This window comes from Cannabis sativa, chromosome X, assembly GCF_029168945.1.
Source record: "Cannabis sativa cultivar Pink pepper isolate KNU-18-1 chromosome X, ASM2916894v1, whole genome shotgun sequence".
NCBI lineage: Eukaryota > Viridiplantae > Streptophyta > Magnoliopsida > Rosales > Cannabaceae > Cannabis > Cannabis sativa.
The window spans coordinates 28,823,443-28,845,050 of record NC_083610.1 but is presented as its reverse complement, the minus strand read 5'-3'; positions in this window follow the sequence as shown (position 1 = coordinate 28,845,050).

Here is a 21,608-nt window from a genome sequence, read left to right as displayed (position 1 = left end):
AAACTGGACCCACCCTTGGACCCTAACCAAGACCGAAACTCAGACCTGAACCTAGCTCCAGACCCAAATAACGTCTTAACTCTGACTCGGACCCAAACTCGAGTCGAACCCGTACCCCGTGACTTGAAACTAGAACCGAAACTAGAAGCGGATCGGGACCTAGGAACAAGACCTGGACACAGACCCAAAACTGTAACTGGATTAGGACCCGAAGCTGGCCCAGGACCTGGACCTAGACTTAGACCTGGGACCCAAAACTGAAACATGAACGAGCACATGACTAGGACCCTGGAACAGGACAGGGAACCTGACCAGGACCCATACCTGGACTAGGACCCAGAACTAGACCAGAACCCAGCCCTGGAACTCGTGCTCGGACCCAGTCCTGGACCCGGTCCCGGACCCAGAATAGGACTTAGACTAGAACCTAAACCCGAACTCGGGACTCGATCCGGGACCCAAATCAAGCCCCTGACCTAAATTGGGATTTGGACCTGGACATGGACACGAACTCAAACCGGGACCCAGACGCATACCCAAACCCAAACCTGGGACAAGATCCAATACCCGAACCTAGAACCGAACTCAGACTTGGACCCTGATAGGGATTCGAAAAACCCTTATTTGGACGAGGACTGAGACTCGGACCCTGACCCCAACTTGGACCTAGACCCGAACCCGGAACAAAACCCAGACCTAAAATCAAAGCTAGGAACCGTGACTAGGACCCGGACCTGAGACCAGAACCGAACCCAAAACATAACCCAAACTTAGACCAAAACCTGGACCAAGACCTTGACTAGGACTGGGACCTGAGACCTGGGACAGGAACCTAAACCGGGACCCGTACTAGGACCTGGACTTGACCTTGTCCTAAACCCTCCCCGGGACCTGAGACCCGCGACCCAGATCAGGATCCAGACCCTGATAAGGACCCAAACCTGAAACCAGACCAAGGATAGGACCGAGACCTGGACCCGAACCCGGACTAGGACCTGGACTAAAACCAAGACTCGGGACCCGAACACGAACCTGGACCTAGACCAGGCGCTAGGAAATGGACTTGGATGGGGGACCTAGACCAGGGACCTAGGCCACGGAACCCGGAACCCGCATCTAAACCGGTACTCAAACCCGAACTAGGACCTGACCTAGACCCAGGAATCTGAAGTCGGACCTAGACCTAGACCTGAAACCTTCCTCAGACCCAAACAAGGATAGGAACCTGGACACGAACCCATACAAGGACAAAACCCGAACGCAAACTCGAATTAAAATCGAACCTGAACTCGGGAACCGAACTCAGACCCAGACCCAAACCTAGACCTGCACCCAGACCCAAACACAAACCCAAACTGTGATCGAAACCCAGGACTTAGACATAGAACTAAACCCTAACTATGTTCGAGATCGAAACCTGGGACCTGGACCTAAACCTGGACCCAGACTAAGGACCCTAACCCATACCCACACCCGGAGCCCGATCCGGACCTGGACCGAGATTCGAACCCGAACCCAAACTCGGACCAGGACTCGAACCCCGACCCGAACTCGAACCCCAACTCGAACTCGAACCCAAACTCTAACTTGGAATCATAATTGGAATTGGAACCGGACTAGGACTAGGACCAGGACACGAACCAGGAGCGAAACTAAAAAAAATACACATAACGAGACCAAAACCCAAACCGCAATTAGGACCCAGACCCAAACCTAGATTGGGACCCAAACCCAGACCAGTACTGAGACGTGGACCCAGAATCGGGATAGAGACCTAGGCAACGGAACTAGGACCGGGACCCATGAGCCGACCCCAACAAACCCGGACTTGAACATAGGACCCAACTCGTGACCCGACACCCGAAATGGAACCAGACCGAGACCCAAGATCGGGATCTAGATCTGGACCCGGGGCTTGGACCGAACCCGTAGTCGGTGTTTGGATCTAGGACCCAACCCCGGACCCGAACCTAAAGATGGAGCGAAACTTAGACCCGGACCCAAACCCAGTCCTAGACACTAACAAGGACCCGAACCCGTACCCTGTGACCCAAAATTGGAAATGAAACCACAAGTAGATCGAGACCCGGGAACAGGACCGGAACAAGGACTTGGACCTGGACTTGGACCTCAAACCGTAACCAAACATAGACCTAGACCTAAAACCGTAACCGGACCAGGACCCGGATTCCCACCCAGACCTAGGCCCGAACCCGGATCCAAACCCATACCTCGACTCGGTGCCGAACCAGCAACCTGAAACTGGAACCTGAACAAGAACCGCCACACCAGGACCCTTGAATAAGACTAGGGACGTGACGAGGACCCAGACCCATTCCTAGAAACGAACTCACACCTAGCCCCAAACCCAAACCGAGACCGGAACTCGAGCCCAGACACGGTCATGTAACCAGACCGCGACCGAGACTCGAACCCGGACCTGGACCTAGATTTGGGACACGATCCCAAACCCAAACTTGGACCTAGATAGGTATCTGAATACAAACCTGGACTCAAACCCAGACCGAGATCAAAACTCGGGACCTAGATCCGGACAGAGACCACCGTCCCCGAACCCGAGACCTAGACCCGCACACAGGACCCAAACCAGAACCTGGACCCGAACACAGACCTACACCGAGATTTGTACCTAGACTCAGACCCGGACCCAAACTTAGACCAGGACACAGACCTCGACCCAGACTCAGACCCAAACCCGAACCCAAACACTGAATGGAAATTGAAACTGGGACTAGGACCCAAACACGAACATGGACCCAAATCGGGACCTATGACCCAGACCTGGATGGGGGACCTGGACCTGGGCCTCGGAACCCAGACCCAGATGAAAAATTCGGACTTGGACTTGAACTTGGAACTAGACTCGAACCACGATCCGGACCCGCACCGAAATCGAAACCCGATTCTAGACTCGGACCAAGACTTGAACCCGATCGGGTCCCGGACTCGGACCGAGACCTAGCACTCGACCTAGACCGGGACACGGGCATCGAGTGGGGCTGCGACCCGGCTTATGAACTTTGACCGGACCTTGACCTAGGAACCGCACCGGGACACAGGACCCCAAGTGGAACTAGACTAGGACTCGAGACCCGTGATCCGGATCTAGACCCAAGGCTTGGATCCGACCCTTAGTCGGTGTTTGGATCTAGGATCCATACCGGACTCAAACCCGGACCGGAGTCGGACCAAGAACCTGGCCCAGACCTGAACCCATACCCCAGACCAAGGTCCGAGTCCAAGTTCGGGTTTGAATTCGGGAACTAGAATCTGACTAGGACCCAGACCCAGACCCGGATTGGGACGCAGACCTGTATCAGGACGCGGATCTGAATCAAAACTCAGATCGGGACTCGGGACACGAACTCGAACCGAGACACGAACTTGGACCTAGACCCGAACCCAGGACCGGACGGGATGGGAGACTTAGACACCGCACCCGGGACCCAGACCTAGATTGGGGACCCAAACTCAAAATTAGAACCAGAATCAAGACTTAGGACTAGGACTGAGACCAAAGACCCAACCCGGTCTCGGTCCCGGACCGGACACAAACATAGGCGGGACCCAGGATCCGAATGGAAATGTGACCGGGACCCAAGATTGTGATCCGGATCTTGACCCACGACTTGGGGCCTGGACCCGACCCGTAGTTGGTGTCTAGATCTTGCAATCATACTAAGATCCCCACCTGGAACAATTTCTAGACCAGGACCCAAACCCAAACTCCGACCCCGAGACCCGAAATAGGAACAAGAACCAGAATAAGGACCCTAGAACAGGAGTTGGACCTTGATCCAAAACCGGATCAAGACACGTAACCGAACAACGACCGGACCCGGAGGCGGGATCAATAGCAAACCCAGCCCGAACGCAGACCCAGACTTGCGCCAGGACCTGGGACCTAGGACCTGTGACCCGAGACCTTGACCGGAACCCATTCCCGTACGAGAACTCGAACATAGACCCAAACCCAGACTCAGACCAAGACTCGGACACAGACACGGACTGAAAACTGGGCCTAGACCCAAACCCAGACCTAGACCTGGACCCAGACCCAGACTCGTGCCAAAACTCAGACTCAAACTCAGGACTCAGACCTGGACATAGATCACGACTCGAACTTAGACCCAGACTAGGACCGAGACCTAAACTTGGAGTAGGACTAGAACTTAGACTGGGACCGGGACCGGGACCCGATACTCAAACACGGGACCTCAGAACCGAACCATTAAATAAACCCGCACTGTGCCAAGACCGGGAGAAGGACCAGTTCCGAACATCGACTGGGACTTGCACTCGGACTGGGACCCTAACCCAGATTGGGACCTAGGACCCTGACCTGAATCGGGGACTCAGACCCATGACTCAGGCCCAAGACCCAAACCTAGACCCAAACTTGGACATAAGACCCGGACAGGGACCCAAGACATGAGCTAGAACTGGACTAGGATCTGGATTTAGACCCGAGACTGGACCCAAGACCCGAGGCTTGGACCCGACCCATATTCGGTGTCTAAATCTGGTAATTAGACCTAGGCTCGGACCTAGACCCAGACCAGAACTCGAACCCATACCAAAACTAGAAACTAGACTCGACATGTGGTTTGTGTTTTGATTTGGGACTAAGAGTCAGACCTGAACCAAAACACGGACCTAGACCTAAACCAGGACTCGTACCCTGTGACCTGAAATTGGAACCGGATCTTGAAGCGGACCATTAAACTCTAAATCCTAAACCTTAAACCCTAAATTCTAAACTCTTTACACTTACCCCTAAACCCTAAGCCCTAAGCCCTAAATACTAAACCCTAAACCCTAAACCCTAAACCCAAACCTGAACACGGGCCTAGACCCATACCCAAACCGAGATCGGAACCCAGGACCAAGACCCAGACCCAGATCCAAACCCAAACCTAGACCCAAACTCAAGACCTAAACCCGGACCAAAACCCAGACCAAAACCTGATAGCACGTAATAAAGAAGACAAAGTTCTATTCACTACTTCAGTTTGACCATCCGTTTGTGGATGACAAGTAGTAGAAAATAACAACTTGGTTCCCAATTTTCCCCGTAAAGTCTTCCAAAAGTAACTCAAAACTTTTGCATCCCTATCAGAAACAATGGTCCTAGGCATGCCATGTAACCTAACAATTTCTTTGAAGAAGAAATCAGCAATATGTGATGCATCATCGGTTTTATGACATGCAATGAAGTGTGCCATCTTGGAAAATCTATCTACCACCACAAAAATAGAATCTCTACCCCTCTTAGTCCTAGGCAAACCTAAAACAAAATCCATAGAAATATCAGTCCAAGGTTCACTAGGTATTGGCAAAGGGGTGTACAAACCGTGGGGTTTCAACTTAGACTTAGCCCATTTACACGTGATACACTTCTCACAGATTCTTTCCACATCACGTTTCATATGGGGCCAGAAGAAATGATCATGCAAAATTCCTAAAGTCTTAGCTACACCAAAATGACCATCAAACCACCACCATGAGCTTCTCTCACAAACAATTCACGCAAAGAACACATAGGCACACACAATTTATTTTCCCGAAACAAAAATCCGTCATGCCTATAAAACTTACCAAATGCCACTTTTTCACATGAATTGAACACATCACCAAAATCAGAATCTTGTGCATACAAATCCTTAATGTATTCAAAACCGAGCAATTTTGTATCTAAAATGGAAAGTAAAGCATACCTTCGGGACAATGCATCGGCCACCACATTTTCCTTACCTTGCTTGTACTCGATCACATATGGAAATGTTTCAATGAATTCCACCCACTTGGCATGGCATTTGTTCAACCTTTGATGTCCCTTCAAATGCTTCAAAGATTCATGATCTGTGTGAATCACGAATTCCTTTGGCCATAGATAGTGCTGCCAATTATCCAAAGCCCTTACCAAGGCATACATCTCTTTATCATAAGTGGGGTAATTTAGGGCTGCCCCACTCAGCTTTTCACTAAAATAAGCAACTGGACGACCTTCTTGCATCAAAACAGCTCCAATACCTATTCCTGAAGCATCACACTCACTTTCAAAAGTTTTAGCAAAGTTTGGTAAAACAAGCAAAGGTGCATTAGTTAACTTTTCTTTGATCAGATTAAATGCCCTTTCTTGTTCTTTTCCCCACTTAAACGACACATTTTTCTTGATGACTTCAGTAAGAGGGGTGGCTAAGCTACTAAAATCACGCACAAACCGTCTATAGAAGCTTGCTAAGCCGTGGAAACTCCTCACTTGGCTGATTGTTTTTGGGGTTGGCCACTCTTGGATTGCCTTCACCTTTTCCTCGTCCACCTCAATTCCTCTCTTACTAACAACAAAACCATAAAACACAAGCTTATCCGTGCAAAAGGTGCACTTCTTGAGGTTAGCAAACAATTTTTATTTCCTTAGAATGTCCAAAATAGATTTTAAATGAATTACATGTTCTTCCAAGTTTTTGCTATAAATTAGGATATCATCAAAATACACAACTACGAATCTGCCAATAAATGCACGCAAAACATGGTTCATCAAACGCATAAATGTGCTTGGAGCATTAGTTAAACCGAAAGGCATCACTAACCACTCATACAAACCATATTTAGTCTTAAAAGCAGTTTTCCATTCATCACCTTCCTTCATCCTAATCTGATGATATCCACTCTTAAGATCAATTTTTGTAAAGACACAAGAACCATGCAATTCATCCAACATATCTTCTAATCTAGGAATGGGATGACGATACTTTACCGTTATGTTGTTGATGGCTCGGCAGTCAACACACATCTTCCAGGTTCCATCCTTCTTAGGAACTAATAGCACCGGAACCGCACAAGGACTCATGCTTTCACGCACATACCCTTTCTCCAATTTTGAAGCTCCTTGGTCTCCTCGGGGTTGCTCCTATAAGCTGGTCGGTTTGGAATTGATGCACCCGGAATGAATCAATTTGATGTTCAATCCCTCGGATTGGAGGTAAGCCATATGGTACCTCTTCGGGCAGGACATCTTCAAACTCCTGCAAAAGAGAAACAATATTGCTCGGCAAGCTACCGACGAGATCATTAGTACATAAAAGAGCCTCCTTGTACATGAGTACAATAAGGGGCTGGTGTGAAAATAATACTCTCTTGATCTCACTTTTTTCTACAATGTAATTGAATTTTTCCTCTCTTGCTCTGACTATGGCTGAAATCTTCTCTCTTTCTTTTTCACTCTGATCAATATTTTTCTCTCTTTCTTTTTTTTTTAAACTCTTTGTTTTCAATTTCAGCCTTCCTTCCTTATTCTTTCTTTTTTTCATTTGATCTTTGTAATTTTAGTTGGTCCTCCATGACCTGTTTTGGAGTTAATGGCACAAGAGTAATAGGTTGCTTTTTAAGAGTGAAAGAGTGCCTATTTGTGAATCCATCATGTGTAACCCTCAGATCATACTGCCATGGTCTTCCCAACAATAAATGGCATGCATGCATAGGAACCAAATCACAAAGCACCTTATCCTCATATTTGCGAATGGATAATGCCACCAACACTTGCCTTGTCACCTTGATTTCCCCACAATCATTCAGCCACTGAAGCCGGTAAGGATGAGGATGTTTTAAGGTGGTTAAGGCTAGTTTCTCCACCAAATAAGTGCTGGCTACATTTGTACAACTCCCTCCATCAATAATGACATTGCAAACTTTGTTATTGACAAAGCACCGCGTATGAAACAAGTTCTCCCTTTGGTTAATTTCCTCCTCCTTGACCTGCTGCATATTGAGAATGCGCCTTGCTACTAATAAATCTCCAACCACAGCATTTTGCTCATCATCGGCATATTCTAAATGTGGCATGTCATCATCATCTACTTCTTCCTCATCCTCCGACTCAAGCTCTCCTTGGGCGTTTATCATCATCACCCTTTTGTTTACACACTGGCTGGCTATGTGTCCCCGCCCCTGACATTTAAAACACTTAATATCACGTGTTTTAGAAGTAGAAGTCTCGGTGTTACCTAAAGTAGTGGCAGGCGTTGGTTTGACATTCTTTGAGGGTTCAAATTTTGGCTTATTTTGCAGCTGCTCATCTCTCCTTGGAGCTGCCTTCCATGGGCTGGTGGTAGCCATAGGTTGTCCCCTCCTAGCCATTCCCTTCCGTTTGAGTTGTTCCTCCACCTTTATGGCTTGATGCACCATATCTGTCAACTCAACATAATGTTGCAACTCGACTATATCCGCAATCTCACGATTTAAACCGTGCAAAAACCTAGCCATGGTGGCTTCTCGGTCCTCTTCTACGTTAGCCCGGATCATAGCTACCTCCATCTCCTTGTAATACTCATCCACGCTCTTGGAGCCTTGAATTAGCCTCTGCAACTTTTGATACAATCCCCTATAATAGTGGCTGAGTACAAAACGCTTCCTCATAAGCATTTTCATCTCCTCCTAAGTGTCCACAGGTGGCTCTCTATTCCTCCTCCTATTAATCAGTAATTGATCCCACCAAACAATGGCATAATCGGTGAATTCAATTGCAGCCAACTTAACCTGCTTTATCTCCGAGTAGTTGTGACAATCAAACACCATCTCCATTTTAGTTTCCCACTCCAAATAAGCTTCAGGATCATTTTTACCTTGAAAAGATGGGATTTTAATTTTTATGTTTCCTAAATCATTATCCCTCCTAGGTCTACCCATCCTAGCTTCTCTATTTCCATACCCACGTTTAAACCTGCCCCGGTTCATATATGGCTCATCAAACTCCTCCGACTCCACCTCTTCCTCAACATTCCGCCACGGACCACGTCCATTATTGTGGATGTCTTGTGGCTGTCTCCTACGAGTTCCCGCTTCTACCCTGTCCAACCTCTCTTGAATAGGTTCTAATTCAGCCCTCAACATACGCCTCATCTCCCCTAACAATGCTTGCATTTGGAGGTTCGGAGTTGGGGGTTGTCGAAATTCTTCGGTTAAGTGTTCTTCTTGATTATTGGACATGGTTAGACTCTGCAAAACAAGGTTAGAATCCTCACAAGCACTCCCTCACGTGTTTCACTCAAGAATTGATACACTTGCTCTCGTGTTTTCACTCTAAATGGCTTTCACCCTCTTATGGTCTCACACACTCTTGCCTTTTTCCACTCTTTTGTGTTTTCTTTAGTTCTTAATCGAACTTTAAGAAACAAATTCCAAAATAATCCAGCAGCACAAAAACAATATGAGAAAACAACCAAAACTAATCAAAAGGTCTAACTTGAATAAGGTGAGAAAATGAAATGAAGAAATTTTCTTATTAAAATCGTATATTTTTTTTTTGCTTCTTTTCTTCTTCTTCTTCTTCTTCTTTTTTTTTTTTTGCTACAACAAGGAATAGAAAATCGAAAATAAAAGATAATCAAAACTTGCCTTAGAACCAAGGCTCTGATACCAAATGATATGAACTCCACCAACAATTGTGATGAAACCCAATAACAACGATGGGTTGGAGCCCCAAGATCGTGTAGACAAGATTTGTTGAGCCTTGACCCGTCACCTAACTAGATGAAAACCAAGACTACGAAGGATTGAAACGCCACACCCAGAAACCTAAGAATATCTCAAGAATCAAGGTGATAAGTTTGGTTGTTTGAACACCACAAGATTAACTTGATAAGTTCAAGAGTTCTTTTAAGAACAAAGAGAAACACACCTCACAATAATATTTCTGAAAACATAATCTGCCCTTACAATTCGTAGTACCCCCTTTTTATACTTGGAACAACCCTCCAAGAATAGGAAAAGTCAAAACTATAGTTATAAAAGCAACACAAACATTAATACAAACAAGTCCCACGTTTTTTTAGCCTTTTGGACTTCTTAAGGCTGCCAAAATTATCTAGATGACTAAATTCAATGTATTTAACATAACCAACCAAGGCCATTATTATTCCCCCACCTAATATCTTTTGAAATTCAACAGATTCTTGCCCTTTAATGTTAAAACCATGCTGACCACGTTTTTGTATGCTAATTAGTCTCTTCAATGGCTTTGATGACATGGACTAAGCCTTGATTATTATTTGAACCCATTTTGGTCTTTTTAGAATCAGCCCAATTCTCTTGGATTAGCCCATTTAGTGCTTCCTTGAAATGTTTGGCTCTAAGTCTTGTAATTGGGCCACTAGGAAGTGACAAATGGTCTTGTGCAAATTTAACTCCATTCCCATGTTCATGATCAGCATGTCCAGCAGCTCCTTGGTTTGCATCATTTCCTTGGTTTGCATCACCGTTCCCATGACTCAGGCCCAAGACCCAAACCTATACCCAAACTTGGACATAAGACCCAGACCAGGACCCAAGACATGAGCTAGAACTGGACCAGGATCTGGATTTAGACCCGGGACTTGACCCAAGACCCAAGGCTTGGACCCGACCCATGTTCGGTGTCTAAATCTGGTAATTAGACCTAGGCTTGGACATAGACCTGCATCCGTAACTCGAACCCGTACCAAAACTCGAAACTAGACTCGACATGTGGTTTGTGTTTGGATTTGGGACAAAGACTCAGACCTGAACCAAAACACGGACCTAGACCTAAACCAGGACTCGGACCCAGACCCACACCCGAACCTTAAATCGTACCCTGTGACCCAAAATTGGAACTGGATCTGGAAGCGGACCATTAAACTCTAAATCCTAAACCTTAAACCCTAAATTCCAAACTCTTTACACTTACCCCTAAACCCTAAGCCCTAAAGCCCTAAATAGTAAACCCTAAACCCTAAACCCAAACCTGGACATGGGCCAAAACCCATACCCAAACCGAGATTGGAACCCAGGACCAAGACCCAGACCCAGATCCAGACCCAAACCTAGACCCAAACTCAAGACCTAAACCCGGACCAAAACCCAGACCAAAACCTGGTTCGTGACCTAGACCTTGACTAGGCCCCGGTTTGGGACCCCGACCTGGACCCAAATAGGGACTTGGATTCATTCTGGACCCAGACCCAAACTAATACATGAACCCATACTGGGACCTAGACTCAGACCCAAACTTGAGATTCAAACCCGAAACTGAACTAGGACCTAGATGGGGGACTTGGGCCCCAAACCCGAACATGGACACAAATTTTCACTAAGGATCCAGATCTTGATTGAGGACTTGGACTAGAAACTAGGCACCGGAACTGGGATGAAGACCCAAAACTCGACCCCAAACTCGGGAGACGGGACCCAACCCTGGACCCGGAACCAAGGACCTAGACCTGAATCGGGACCCAACCCTAGATCCCAACTCATACCTAGACTCAGTGCCGAACCTAGACCCAAACTTAGACCCAAACATGGAACCAGACTCGGGACACAAAATTGGGGCCGAGACCTAGAACCGCACCCAAATCTCTGTCCCGAACCCAAACTCGGACTTGGGACCCAGGACCTGAACCGGAACTAGACTGGGATAGGTGATCGGGACCAGATTAGGGACTCAAACCAGGACTCGAACCCGAACACGACCCAAACGCGGACCCTGACCCAGACCCGGGAGACGGAACTGGAACCTGAACAAGAACTGCAAAACCATGACCCTTGAACAAGACTAGGACTATGACGAAGACCCGGACCCAAACCTAGAACCGAACTCGGACCTAGCCCCAAACCCAAAGCGAGACCAAAACTCGAGCCCAAACACGATCGTGTACCCAGACTGGGAGCGAGAGCCGGACCTGGACCTAGACCTGGGACCCGATCCAAGACACAGACTCGGACCTAGATAGGGATCCGGATACGAACCTAGACTCGAACCCAGACCCAGACCCAAGTCGGGATCGAAACTCGGGACCTAGATCCATACTGAGACCCTGACCCACACCCAGACCTGGACCTGCACCTAAGACCAAAACTTGGACCTGGACCCGAACCCAGACCCAGACCTAGACCCAGACTCTGACCTAGACTCAAACCAAGACTCAGACCCCAACCAGGCCCGGACCCAAACTCGAACTCAGACACTGAATCGAAATACAAACTGGGACTAGGACCCAAACCCGAACTGGACCAGCATCTGGATTTAGACCCGGGACTAGACCCAAGACCCAAGGCTTGGACCCGACCCATATTCGGTGTCTAAATCTGGTAATTAGACCTAGGCTTGGACCTAGACCCAGACCAGAACTCGAACTCGTACCAAATCTCGAAACTAGACTCGACATGTGGTTTGTGTTTGGATTTGGGACTAAGACTCAGACCTGAACCAAAACACGGACCTAGACCTAAGCCAGGACTCGGACCCAGACCCACACCCGAACCTTAAATCGTACTCTGTGACCCGAAATTGGAACTGGATTTGGACTCGGGACGCGAACCTGAACCCAGACACGGACATGGACCGAGACCAAGACCTAGGATTCGGACTGAGATTGGAGACTCGGACCTGGACCTAGGACCAGACCTAGATTGGGGAACCAAACTCAAAATTTGAACCAGAATCGATACCCAGGATTGGGATTGGGACCCAAGACCCGACCACGGTCTCGGTCCCAGACCCAGACCCGAACACGGACTGGGACCCAGGATCCGAATTAAAACGAGATCGAGACCCAAGATTGGGATGCAGATCTAGACCCACGACCTAGGGTTGGACCCAACCCGTAGTTGGTGTCTAGATCTTGGAATCGTACCAGGACCCTAACCTAGAACCATTTCTACACCAGGACCCAAAACCAAACTCAGACCCGAGAGCCGAAATCGGAACAAGAACCGGAATAAGGACCTTGGAACAGGAATTGGACCTGGACCCTAAACTAGCTCTAGACGCGAACCCGGACCAAGACTTGTGCCAGGACCTGCGACCCAGGACCCGTGACTAGGGACTTGGACCAGATGCCAGACCCGTACAAGAACCCAAACCCAGACTCAAACCAAGACCCGAACCCAAACACTGACTGAAACCTGGACCCAGACCCATACCCAGACTCATACCAAAACTCTGACTTGAAACCGGGACTCAGACCCGAACCAAGATTAGGACTGTGACCCAGACCTGGTAAAAAACTGAGACCTGAACTTGGCCTAGGACTAGAACCCAGACTGGGACCAGGACCTAGGACTTAAACATAGATTGGGGACCCAGACCTGGGAATTGGGCCCACGAACTAGGACCAGAACTCTGGCCTCAGAACTTGGACCCGGACCCAGACCCAGACCAGAACTGGAACCCGTACCAGAACTCCAACTAGATTCGACATGTGGTTAGTGTCTGGATTTGGGACAAAGACTCGGACCTAAACCAAAACACGAACCTAGACCCAGACCAGGATTCGGACCTAGACCCACACCCGAACCTTAAATCTTACCCTATGACCAAAAATGTGAACTGGAACTAGAAGAAGACCCTTAAATCCTAAACCCTAAACCTTAAACCCTAAATCCTAAACTCTGTACACTTACCCCTAAATCCTAAGCCCTAAACCCTAAACATTAAATCCCTAAACACTAAACCCAAAACCATAAACCCAAAACCCTAACCTGGACATGGGCCTAGACCCATACCCATACCGAGATCGGAACCCAGGACCCAGACCCAAACCTGAATATAGACCCGAACCTAGACCCAGACTCATGACCTGAACCTGGATCCAAACACAGACCGGAACCTGGTTCGAGACCTAGACCTTCATTGGGACCCAGATTAGGACCCCAACCCGGACCCGAATAGGGACCTGGAGTCAGACCGCGACACAGACCCAAACTCAAACCTGAACCTGTACTGCGACCTAGACTCAGACCCAAACTCGGGATCCAAACCCGAACCTGAACTTGGACCTACACCGCGACCTAGGATCCAAACCTAGATGGGGGACCTGGGCCCAAAACGCGAACCTAGACCCAGACCTTGACCAAGGATTCAGACCTGGATAGGAGACTTGGACCCAAAACTGGGCCTTGGAACAGGGACTAAGACCCAAAACTCGACCCTAGACTCGAGACAGAGGACCCGACCCTAGACCCGAAACCCAGGACCTGACTACGGGGACACAACCCCAAACACGGACCCAAACCCAAACTTAGGACCCGACGCTAGACCTAGGGCCGAACTGGAACAAGACTGAGATCTAAGACTGAGATCCGAATCTGAACCTGAGGCTTCGACCTAATCCGTAGTCAGTGCTTGAATCCATGACCCATACCCAAATCCATACCCAGACCTAGACCCAGACCCAAACTAGGATCCAGACACGATCCCGGACCCAAAATTGGAATCGAACCAAGCATGGGACTAGAACCCAGACCTGGGACAGAAACAGGACCCAAACCTAAACCCAAACTCAAACCAAAACCCATACCGGGACTTGGACCTAGACCGGGACCTATGACTTAGGACGTAAACCAAGATCGAGACCTTGACCCAGACCGGATCCCGAACCTAGACCTAGACACAAACCCAAAAATTGGGACCGGACCCAGGACGTAAGAACCAGACTCAAACCAGGGACCCGAACCTCAGACTCGCACTAGGATCGGAACCCAAACTGGGACTTGGACTCAGATCGGGACTCGAGACCCGAACCTGAGCCGGAACAAGAACATGGACCCGGACCAGGACCTAGGACTTAAACATAGATTGGGGACCCAGACCTGGGAATTGGGCCCAAGAACTAGGACCAGAACTGTGGCCTCAGAACTTGGATCGAGATCCATGACTTGACCCCAAACCGAGACCCACACTCGGACCTGAAATGACCCCAGACCCAGACCTGGGCCCGCACCCGGGACCCAAACTCGGACTTGAAATGACCCCAGACCCAGACTGGGATCTGAACCTGGACCCAAACCTAATCCCAGAGTCGGACTAGGACTTAGACCCCGACCCAAACCCGGACCCAAACCCGAACCGAGACACTAAATCAAAATCAAAACTGGGACTAAGACCCAAACCCAAACATGGACCCAGACCGGGACCTAGGACCCGAACTTGGATGGGGGACTTAGACCGAGGCCTTGGAACCGAGACCTACATCGGAATTCAGGACTCGTACCCAAACTAAACCATTACCAAGCCCCAAAACTCGAGCTTAGACCCAATCCCGGACCTGGTACCGAACCTTGACTAGGACTGAGACTCGAACCCGAACCCAAACTTGAACTCGGGACTTGATCTCGGACCTAGACCAAGCCCTTGATCGAGACTGGAATTTTGACCTAGACATAGACACAAACTTAGACCTAGAATAGAATACCGACCCAGACCCAGACTGGGATCGAAACACAGGACCTGGACTAGAACCCAAATGTAGACCCAAACCCAAACCAGACTCCGACCCGGACCTGTGTAATCCGAAGTCGGACACGTACCTGCACCCGAACTCCGCCCCGAACAAAAACAAGGACAGGAACCTAGACACAGACCAGGACAAAACCTGAACCCATACTTGAACCCAAATTCGGACCTGAACTCGGGACCCGAACTCAGACCCAGACCTAGAATAACACCCAAACATAGACCTGGACCTAAACCTGAACTCGAACACAGACCGAGATTGGAACCAGGACTTACACCTAGAATTGAACCTAAACATAGAACGAGTTCAAAACTTGGGACTTGAACCTGGACCTGGACCCACACCAAGGACCCGAACCCACACCCGGAGCCTGATCCAGACCTAGAAAATCCCGACCCGAACCCAAACTCAGACCAGGGATTGAAGCCCGACTTGAACTCGAATCCTAACTCAAACTCCAAATCACAACTAGAACTAGAATCGGACTAGGATTCGGACCAAGACCAGGACCTAAACCCGAACCCGAACCTAGATAAAAACCCAGACCGAGACCCAAACCTGAACAAAGACTAGGACTCAAATCCGAACCTAGACTAGGACAAAAACCCAAACCAGAACTGGGACTGTGACATAGAATTGGGATAGAGACCTAGGAACCGGAACAAGGACAGGGACCTAGTACCCGACCCCGACATGGACTTGAACCTAGGACCCAGCTTGTGACTCGGCATCCGAAATGGAACCAAACTAGGACCCAAGATCGTGATTCGGATATGGACCCAGCGCTTGGACCAAACCCATAGCCGTTGTCTGCATTTGCTGACCAACTCCAGACCTGAACCAAGACCAAGACACGAACCAAGACCTGGACCTGAACCCAGTCCCAGACCCAAACCTAGACCCGAACTCGTACCCTGTGACCCAAAATTAGAACCGAAACTTGAAGTATACCGGGACCCGAGAATGGGACTGAAACTAGGACATGGACCTGGAACCGTAACCGGACCTAGACCTAGACTCGAAACCGTAACCAGACTAAGAACAAGACTCCAACTCAAACCTAAACACGAACTTGGACCCAGAGCTGGATCCCAATCCAGACCTAAATTAGAGCCAGAATCGGGACCAAGGACTAGGACTGGGACCCAAGACCTGACCCTGATCTCGATCCCAGACCCGAACCCAGACACGGACACGGATGTAGGATTCGAATCGAAACGAGATTGGGACGAAAGATTGGGATCAGGATCTTTACCCACGACTGGGGCTTGGACCCAACCCGTAGTCGGTGTGTAGATCTTGGAATCGTACCAAGACCCGAACCTGGAACCATTTCCAGACCAGGACCCAAACAAAAACTCGGACCCGAGACAGAAATTGGAACAAGAACCGAAATCAGGACCTTGGAATAGGAATTGGACTTTGAACCAAAACTGGATCTAGACGCGAAACCGAACATGGACCCAAACCCAGACCGTGATGAAACTCGAACCCAGACCCGAACCCGGACCCAGACTTGTGCCAGTACCTGCGACCCAGGACCCATGACCCGGAACCTTGACCAGAACCCAAACTCATACGAGAACCCGGACCTAAACCTAGACCTAGACACAGACAAAAACCCGGACCTAGACATGGACTGAAACCCAGACCTAGAGCAAAACCCACACCATGACCCAGACCCGGACTCATACTCGAACTCGGACTCGGACCTAGATCAGGACTGCGATCCAGACCCTGACTAGGACCGAGGCCTGAACCTGGACTAAGACTTGAACTCGGATCGGGATCGGGACCGGACCCGTGACCCGGACCCGATACTGAGACATAGGACCTGAGAACCTAACCGTGACCCAGACGCAGACTAGGCCAAGACGCGAGACAAGGACCAGTACCGAACACGCACCGAGACCTGCACTCGGACTTGGATCCTAACCCGGACACGGTCTTGTACCCAGACCGGGACCGAGACCCGCACCCGTACCTAGACCTAGGACCCGATCCCGGACCCAGACTCGGATCTAGATAGGGATCTGGATACGAACCTGGACTCGAACCCAGACCCAGACCGGGATCGAAACTTGAGACCTAGATCCAGACCCAAACCGTGACCCAGACCTAGACCTGGACCCGCAACTGGGACCCGAACTCGGACCTGGACCCGAACCCAGACCCAAACTGGGATTTGGACCTAAATCTAGACTCGGACCAAGACCCGGACCAGGACTCAGACCCCGACCTAGACTCAGACCCAAACCCGAACCCAGACACTAAATCAAAATCGAAACTAGGACTAGGACCCAAACCCGAACATGGACCTAGACCGAGACCTAGGACTCGGACCTTGACCTGGAGCTAGACTCAAACCGAGATCTAGACCCAAGCCAAGATCAGAACTCTGACCCAGACTCGGACCAGGACTTGAACCCCGATCAGGTCTTGGACTCAGAACGGGACCTAGGACTCGAACCTGGATTGGGGACTTGGACCTAGGTGTTGGGTTTCGTGCCCTAAATAAAACCCTTTTACAATCTGATTAGTTATCAATATAAGAAATTTGAAGTGATTTATGTTTGCATGAATTTTACATGCTAATGGTTTAATATGTTTATTACATTTACACACAAAATCTGTTAAGTCCAGATCAAGTGTTTATTCACAATTACAGTATTGTCAACACAAAGGAGTGTGATTGTGATTATATGAATCAAAAGACTAAGTCCCTGTTTCATCAGTGTTTTGGATTTGCACTGATGTGATAATCAGCGATGATGTGTACTTACACTTGGAGTAAGTGTTATGTTCTTTCCAGGACATTGGTAAAGTATACTAGTTTCGAATGTATGGAGTATACATTGGACTGGACCGATATTGAACTTAGTTAAGATATTATAAACTTACCGTTATATCTTTCCAAGTCAATATGAGTAGTTGATCTTAAGATTAAAAGAATCTAAATCCTGATATGCTTAGGCTCAACTCAGGAGTGCTATTCATGTTCTTTGATTTATTAGTTAAGCCTACTTTTGGGTCAGGGTGATACGTATATTTTGGGAACATGATAGTATGATTGAGTGGGAGTGCTGAACATAAATATGGAATCTATAGCTTCTACTGGTGTATAGAAGTCAAGTGATGATTCCCTTCGAGCTTAGTTAAATAGAAGTAAATGGATGAGCTCTTGTTTAAGTGACTAATTCTTAGATCACTAAACATCATTTACAGGTAGCTAAGTGTTTTAAGGGGCAAAATACGTTGAGGGGTGAGAACGGTAAAATTAACCCATCTCGATGTAAATCATCTATATAGAGGATCTTTGATCACAATAAGATTATAACAATGGTTAAATGAGATAGCATATCTATATCGTGGAACATATAATATGCTCTATATAAGTCTGAGAGTGCAATTCTAAGTTCTAAGAGTGGATTCAACGAAGAATTAATAAGTAGGAATTTACTTAGTAAATTCGGTTCACTTATTGGAAGCTCAGCATATAGATCCATGGTCCCCATTCTAGTTGAGACTATACTGCTTGTAAGACTCAATAATTGATTTGTGATTAATCAATTATAATTCTAAAGTTAGACTATGTCTAATTTGTGAATTTTCACTAAGCAGGGGTGAAATTGTAAAGAAAAGAGATTCTAGGTTTATTTATTAATTAAATGAGATAGCATATCTATATCGTAGAACATATAATATGCTCTATATAAGTCTGAGAGTGCAATTCTAAGTTCTAAGAGTGGATTCAACGAAGAATTAATAAGTAGGAATTTACTTAGTAAATTCGGTTCACTTATTGGAAGCTCTCAGCATATAGATCCATGGTCCCCATTCTAGTTGAGACTATACTGCTTGTAAGACTCAATAATTGATTTGTGATTAATCAATTATAATTCTAAAGTTAGACTATGTCTAATTTGTGAATTTTCACTAAGCAGGGGTGAAATTGTAAAGAAAAGAGATTCTAGGTTTATTTATTAATTAAGAGACTTTATATGTCTAATTAATAATTAAATTAAATGACAATATTATTTAATAATCTATTTTAGTTATTAAATAATTAGTTTTGGCATTTAAATGGTTAGAATTTGAAAATTGGCGTTTTTGAGAAAATAGAAATAAAAATTGTGAAAACTGCAAAATCCATATAACACCTATGGCCGACCACTTGGGATAGTTTTTCTAATTAATATTTTCATTATTTTAATGTCAAATAATTACTAACCTAAACCTAGTAGTTGCCTATAAATAGAAAGTGATGGCTCAGTCAAATAACAAGTTTTCATAACCTTTTTCTCAGAAAATTACTTTTTCAAAAAACTGAGCCTTCCACTTCTCTCTCTATAGCCGACCCTATACCTCTCTCTTTTCCTCTTCATAATTTCGAAACCCTCAGTGATAGAGTAGTGCCCACACACAGCAAGTGGTACCTCAATCATAGATTGGAAGACTGTGAAGGATCACACACAAAGAGAAGGACATTCGGGCTCAGATCTTGATAATACTCTGCGACAGAAAGGATAGAAGGGTTAGAGATCTGAGTGGAAGGAGACATTATTCCGCTGCAACCAATGTAAGGTTTTCTTAACTTTATATGTGTTTATTTATCATTTTAGAAAGTTCATATTTAGGGTGTTAAACAACATAGTGAGTAGATCTAAGATCCTGGTAAAATAATTTCCAACACTAGGGCACGGGCATTAGAACTGGGACTGAGACCCAGAATCCGACCCCAGAGCCGGACCAGGACCTGGGACCCGAAGTGGAACTACACTGGGACCCGAGACCGTGATCCACATCTACACTCGGGGCTTGGACCTAACCCGTAGTTAGTTTTTGGATCTAGGACCCATACCCGAACTCAAACCCAAACCCAGACTCATACCTGCACCCGCACCCGTACCCCAAACTTGGGTCCGAGTCGAGTCATGGTTTTGAGTTTGAGAACCGGAATACCGACTACAACCCAAAACCCAAACCCAAACTCGGATCGGGACGTTGCATCGAAATCAAAACTCGGATCAGGACTCGGGACACCAACGTGAACGGAGACACAGACTTGGACCTTGACCCAGAGCGGGATTGGAGACTCAAACCTAGACCCAGACCTAGATTGGGGACCAAAACTCAAAATTAGAACAATAATTAAGACCCAGGACTGGGACTTGGACCCAAGACCTAACCCCGGTCTCGATCCCAGACCCGGACCCAGACACGGACAAAGACCGGGACCTAAGATCCGAATTGAAATGAGACTGGGACCCATGATTGGGATCTGAATCTTGACCAACGACCCGGGGCTCGGAACCCACCCGTAGTCGGTGTCTGGATCTTGGAATCATACCAAGACCCGAACTTGTAACCATTTCCAGACCAGGACCTAAACCCTGACTCGGGCCCAAACCCGAAATCGGAACGAGAACCAGAATCAGGACCTTGGAATAGGAATTGGACCTAGACCCAAAACTGGATCTAGACGCAGAACCGAACACAGACCCAGACCCAGACAGGGATCGATACCAAGACCCAGGCCCAAACCCCGACCCAGACTTACGCCAAGAATTGTGACTTAGGACCCGTGACTCGAGACCTGGACCAGAACCTAGACCCGTACAAGAACTCGTACCCGTACCCAAACCTAGACCAAGACCCGGACCAAGACATAGATTGAAACCTGGACTCAGACCCAAACCCAAACCTAGACCCGGACCCAAACCTGACTAGTACTAGAACTCGTACTTGAACCCAGGACTGGGACCCGGACTGAGATCACAACTGGGACCCAAACCCGGACTAGGACCGAGACCTAAACCTGGACTAAGACTAGAACTCAAACTGGGACTGGGACTGGGACCTAGGACCCGATACTCAGACCAGGGACCTGAGAACCCAACCGTGACCTAGACCTGCACTGTGCCACGATCTGAGACAAGGACCATTACTGAACACAAACCGGACCTACACGCGGACTGAGACCCTAACCAAGACCGGGAATATCCACTTTGACTTGAATCGGGGACCAAGACCCATGACTTTGACCTAAGACCCGAACCAGGACAAAAGACATGAGATAGAACTGGACCAGGATCTAGATTTTGACCCGGGACAGGACCCAAGACCCAAGGCTTGGACCCGACCCATAGTCGGTGTCTAAATTAGGGAATTCGACCTGGACCTAGACCTAGACCCGGACCAAAACCAGAACCCATACCAGAACTCGAACTAGACTCGACATGTGGTTGGTGTTTGGATTGGGGACCAAGATCTCGTACCCGAACCAAAACACGGACCTAGACCCAAACCAGGACTCGGACTAAGACCCACACCCAA